This window comes from Haliaeetus leucocephalus, unplaced genomic scaffold (genome assembly GCF_000737465.1).
Source record: "Haliaeetus leucocephalus isolate CR32 unplaced genomic scaffold, Haliaeetus_leucocephalus-4.0 Scaffold451, whole genome shotgun sequence".
NCBI classification, from domain to species: Eukaryota; Metazoa; Chordata; class Aves; order Accipitriformes; family Accipitridae; genus Haliaeetus; species Haliaeetus leucocephalus.
Genome location: NW_010972887.1, coordinates 6,412,424 through 6,417,957, shown reverse-complemented (window position 1 = coordinate 6,417,957; position 5,534 = coordinate 6,412,424). Strand labels below are relative to the sequence as shown.

Sequence of the window (5,534 nt, the reverse complement as noted above, 5' to 3'; positions counted from 1 at the left end):
TTTTCTTGTGGTCGCCCCCCCCCCCCCCCCCCCCGACAAATCTTTACTGGCCAGTCCTCTAGGTGTGTACAAATAGGTTGTTTAATCACTTGTTTTGGTAACCTGTTGGTATGGAAGTAAGGATTGCTTGTCTGTAATTCTCATTTCTCCATTTTCTTCTCTTTTGGAGTAAGTTTTGTTTGTGCTAGCACTTCATGTCTTTGGGAGCTTTTCTGACTTCCATGAGCTTTTGAAGATAATTGCAGGTGATTCAGGAGTGATTTCAACTAGTTCCCTTAGTATTCAATAGTAAAAGACCTCAGACTTTGCCAGTTTGAATTTATGTTTTGAAAATCATCCTATTTCTACCCTATCTCGTCAAAAACTTGGGCTGGAAACTCTCTCACAAGTTCATTGCTGTTAAGAATCTTAAGTTCTGTGTAGACTGAAGTAAAAAAAAGTATTAAACCTTGTCATTTTGAGAAATAAGTAGAAACATGTGATCTAACTTGCAGTTGAGAAGTGGACAGATACCAACTTTTAGGTCTGTAAACATCACAATCTTCTGATCTTTGTATCTAATGCAGCTAGTCCTCTGGCTCCAAGGCAACCATCTACAGGGGGAAATGGTCATTTTCAGTGTGTCTCAAAGTCAGCTCTTTCTATTAAGACATCATTAAGCATAAACTTTTAAAACTGTTTTGATGTATTTTTTGCCTTTTTAATGTAATTTTGCTTTTTACACACTTTATTATAGTGTTTTCTCCTTTCCCATATCATTTTTTGTTTGCAGTAGGAAGTTCACACCCACTTTGCTAAAGATGGTAAAGGAGTGATTTCTGAAATTAACTATTAAATAAAAAAATTATATAAACAGATCTGGACATCACATCATAGGGACTCGAGAACTGTGTCAGGAGCCTCTAGAATCACTCATGTTAATTATTGCATATCTTTTAAATGTGTTTGTTTCAAAGTGCTGGAAGACTTCCAAAAAGTTTCTGTATTTAAAAGGGCAAAAAGGATGTCGCAGTGGATTTAGCCCAGGACAAAATAAAGTAAAGGTTAACTTGGACTTCTGTCAGTGAAGGCTTAAAAGCTAAAAAAAAAAATAATAAAAATAATTAATGCTGATCACTATGGTTTTGTGATAGAAGGCTTTGTGAGACAAAGCTGATGTATTTTTTTAATAGGATTTTGTGTCTGGCCTATATTGCTATATTAAACTAACTTACTTTAAAGCATTAAATCATTGCAACACAATATTTTGATATAAAAACTTGAATTATACATAGCTGAGACAGAAAAGATTAAAAATGCCCTGTTGCTTAGAGTGTAACTTTTGGGATGAGAAAGACCCACATCTAGTGGGTCTCCCATGTGTTTGTGGCTTAGTTGCACTTAATCAGCGGTTTTGTTGGTGATTTAATTTTTGGTGCTTTATTTTTGAGATGATGCAAAGAATACGAGAGAAATATATCCACAGTTAGTCATGCAGTCAGTCATCAAAATACAGTAAAACTGTAGTTGCTACAGAAAACTTGGGCTGGGAAACCCCATTTTGAGAATACGGGCGTGATACGAGGAGAGGCAGGGAGAGCTGGGACAGTTTACCCTCGAGATGAGTAGGCTCAGGGGCACCAACTGAAATACAGGAAATTCCGTTTAAACACAGAAAGAAGTTTGTCACCGTGAGTGGTCAAATGTTGGCACAAGTTGCCCGGAGGGGCTGTGGAGTCTCCATCTATGGAGATACCTGGAACTTGAGGTAGACCTGGGGAACCTGCCATGGTTGACCCTGGTTTGAGCAGAGGGTTTGGATGAGTTTGGACTCTGGAGGTCTGGTCCAACCTCATCCATCCCAGTTCTTTGACTCGAGGGGAGGGCTTGGAGGTGTGATGATCTGTGGTGACTATGATGCCATGGCAAAAAGGCTAGTGCAGTCTTTGCACGTACAAAAAAAGACCATGAAGTAGACAAACACCTAGAATCTTGACATTAACTTACACAGCACTGCAAGACTGCCATTAGTATATTGTCTTGAATTCTGGTGGGGTGGGGCGTTTCCCTGATGTGCGTAGAAAGGTAATGGTGGCTATCTCCTGTAGAGAGGAACTTTAGTGGCAGGTCAGGTTGATGGGGTCTTGGAGGAGTGGAGGCAAGGCTCACCTGGCTCCTCTGCTGTAGGATTTGATGAAGTGTGAAGTAAATGAACCTAGCTACTCTTGATGATCAATGGGCACAGGTGATTGTGGACTCTCCTGTCTTTTGCCTTTGGCTCAAGTGTAGTCTTTTTTTGCAGACAGTGCTAGACTAAGGAATGTATTTGGAATAAATATTTGGGTGGTATTTTGTTGGAGGGTCTTAGCCTAAAACAGTTGGGAAGTTACACCAGATGAGCTCATACACTTTTTTCTTTTCTCCCCCTAACTCTATTCAGATTTAAGAACACTTACAATTGGGAAAATTGCACTTTATCATCTGTCCATTGGACTGAAGCAGATAGAACGGATGGGAAAAAAGTACTGCTCGTCACTGAGATTCATAGACAAGATTCCCAAACTGCTTTGTTGAAGACATGTAAAGCAGCACAGCCTGGTATTTTACTGCTTCCAGTTTTGAATGAAGGTAATAATACTTCTGATAAATATCATGTGTTTCTTAGATGAAAAAGGGAAAGGGAAAGTGTGTTTTCTGCCTGTCAGACAGGGAACTACACAAGCCACAGGAGTTAAGTGGCTCATGGCCAATAATTCAGTGTAGAGTCGGGGTCCTGGGCTCCCTGCTCTTGCAGTATGTTGTCTCTCTTTGTGGGTCACCGTGTCCATGCAGAGTATCATCAATTCCAGAGCAGATTCATTAGTTCGGCTTCATGCTACACTTTGTGGGGGGATACTCGTAATTGTTTGTGAAGGTGCTACCTTTCAGAAGATCATTAAGGGATCAAGTTGAAGAACTTTTCTTATTTCTCTGTGTGGTGCTTGTTTGAGCAGACAGCAGGGACTCTACGATAAGGACTTCAGTGTGTGCAGTCTGGGGACTACCTTTCTTCATCTGCCTTGGTTGTGTGGTGGCACTAACTGGCTCCGTAAAGAAAAGGAGACTTGATTGCCTTTTGTGCCCAGCTCAGTGGGTACAGCCCTCTTGGTGTTAGTAGGTGTCTACTAATGATTTTTACTGTGCTTGCCTTGCAACGATGGTACGGTTCACATTGTGCTTCCAGTGTTTGGTAAGTCTGGTAAGGTTACAGGTTTTGGGAATCAAAGGAATCTTTCCTTCAAGGCAAGATTAGTGACATGCTTGCTGACTTCTCTTTTTCTCCTTTTTAATCAAAAACTGGATTCACATGGTTGCAACAGAGGTGGGAAATGTTAAGATCACGAATGAGGTATGTCTGTTAACAATTGTGCTGTACTTGTAATTCAAGTAGACCGGCTTCATATAGCTGTACATGAGAGACAGACCTAAGAGATGGGTGGGCCCTACAGCAAAATAGGAAGAGATGACCAAAAATGTTTGGCCGTTCAGATACATATTTTCTATTTACCATCCCACCTTCCCCCCCCAAATCAAAATATGTGGAATTCCACTGTACAGACTAGTGGTAGTCAACAGTGAATTGAGACTATATTTTATACTTTTGGTAGGGAAAATTAGTTTTCCTCACACTGAGAATTAATAAATTTGGTTGTATCTTCAAGTGTAAAAGACTTATTTGTGCATTAAAACCATAATGAAAATCTGGTAACTTTTTTGTGAATTTTGCGTGTGGTGGACATATCAGTCAGTATTTTAAGGGAGGGATCCCCCCTCCCCAATGTCTCTAACACTTAAACCAGCTGGGATTGCCTCTTTTAAGGGAAGGCCTCATATTTCACCATCACAGCCTCTATGCATGTAAAACAGCTCTAAGCCTGGTCTGTTTAAGGAAACAAGCCGGTGTGACACTGTGTGTCAGTGCGGTTCCTTCTCCTTTCCCCTTTCTATTCCAGTAACTTCTGAACTCATCAGGCAACTTGTACTAATTTGACAGAAGAGTAACAAGCCTAAAGTTTTTTAAGCTCCAAGTAACAAAAGTAACAAAAAAATAATATTACGGGCTGCGATGAGGGAAGGGCTGCAGTGTAAGCTCTTATTGAGGTAGCACAGAATTCCAGTATTTCCTAGATTGTGTTGCTTATATTGACACACATTTCTTCTGGTGTCCTAATTGATTTGTATATTCAACTCTGAGGCATCAGAACTGTGTTAGCACTGTAATTGTCTGTCGTAACATTATCAGAGGTCTCCATAGCATGGAGATTGTTCGAACATTTAGAGTCCGTATATTCTAATGGACTTTTTATTGGCTTGTTTGATGCTTGTGATACTCTTTTCCTCCCTCATCTTGCCATTTCCTTACAGTAGTTATTTTTGTTCCTAGCATCTAGGTCTTTCAGGGCATTGTTCTTTATAAATTCTAGAAAGTATCTTGTTAAGAAGCTGTTTTTCAGCTGCTTTTTATTGTAAAGATGCGGGCTTTTCCCTATCATTCTTCACTCAGTCCCTTTAATAATAATAATAAAAAAAAAATATTATAAAACTATCAGTTGAGTAGTCTGGAGTCTTTAGGGAGTAAATTGTATAAAACCATCTTTTTTCATATTTTAAAATTTGATGGGGTGCAATCAATTAATAGTATGTCATTCTCAGTGTAATGTAGGAAAGACTTGCCTAATTTGACTGTTTTCAGTGGCAGCCAGCGAGACGGCAAAGCCGTAAGAAAAAGTTGTTGAAAAAGTAGAGTTTTGGAAAGCCTAGTTCGAGTAGTGCATTTTCCTTTAGGTATTGCCAAAGAGTGGAAATGTTGAAGAAGAGCTTTCGTGTACTACAGTATCTGCAATTTGTAGGTGGTATTACTGTCCATGATGGTTGGGGAAGGTATCATGCCCACAGCTTGGGCATGTAGGTGCATCTCTTCCAGGCAGATGATATACATGAGATTGAGGAAAGGGGCTGAAGACATAAATCATAACTTACTACAGGAAATAACGGGCTTTCGGTGATTCACGTGAAATCAAATGCTGAGGACTATATATGTTTAAGTCATGAATTCATTTATGATTAATGTTTTAATTATTTGTCTGTGTCGTAAACTCTGCCATGTTTCAAATTTAATTAAATTTGAGATACAGGAGTAAACAACAAACTCCAGGCCCTTCACTTCTTCCACAAATTGCTTACAACTACCACGATGCTTTCTCCGTGGAGGGTTTTGCCAGACACTAAAGGTCTGTAATGCCTCTGAGGCTGCTTCTTGCACAGACGAGAAGGGCCCACAGTAGCCTTGTGAGTTGGGCAGAGAGGAGAGTCACATAAACTTAGAGTAGTGTCGTCTTCTGGTATGTATCAGTAGGTGGGAGAGGATAGGTAGCCCAGTCCCTGTTCAGAGCTGGGGAGAAACAACCTCACGGCGGAAGAACAGCATCTCTCTCGCCTCTGATGCAATCCCCAAGTGGGTGAAATTGATATGATGGGGGGGGGGGGGGGGGGGGGGGGGAAGTGGTTTTCCACAA

General features: G+C 40.4%; 1 protein-coding gene across 1 annotated transcript in view; it reads left to right on the top strand.

Moving 5' to 3' along the window:
- GTDC1 (glycosyltransferase-like domain containing 1) overlaps positions 1–5,534 on the top strand; it is a 174,192-nt gene that overhangs the window by 14,386 nt on the left and 154,272 nt on the right. The window contains exon 2 of the mRNA XM_010575191.1: positions 2,420–2,607. The gene's annotated coding sequence lies outside the window, so the exon portion shown is untranslated. The remainder of the gene's footprint in view (positions 1–2,419; positions 2,608–5,534) is intronic.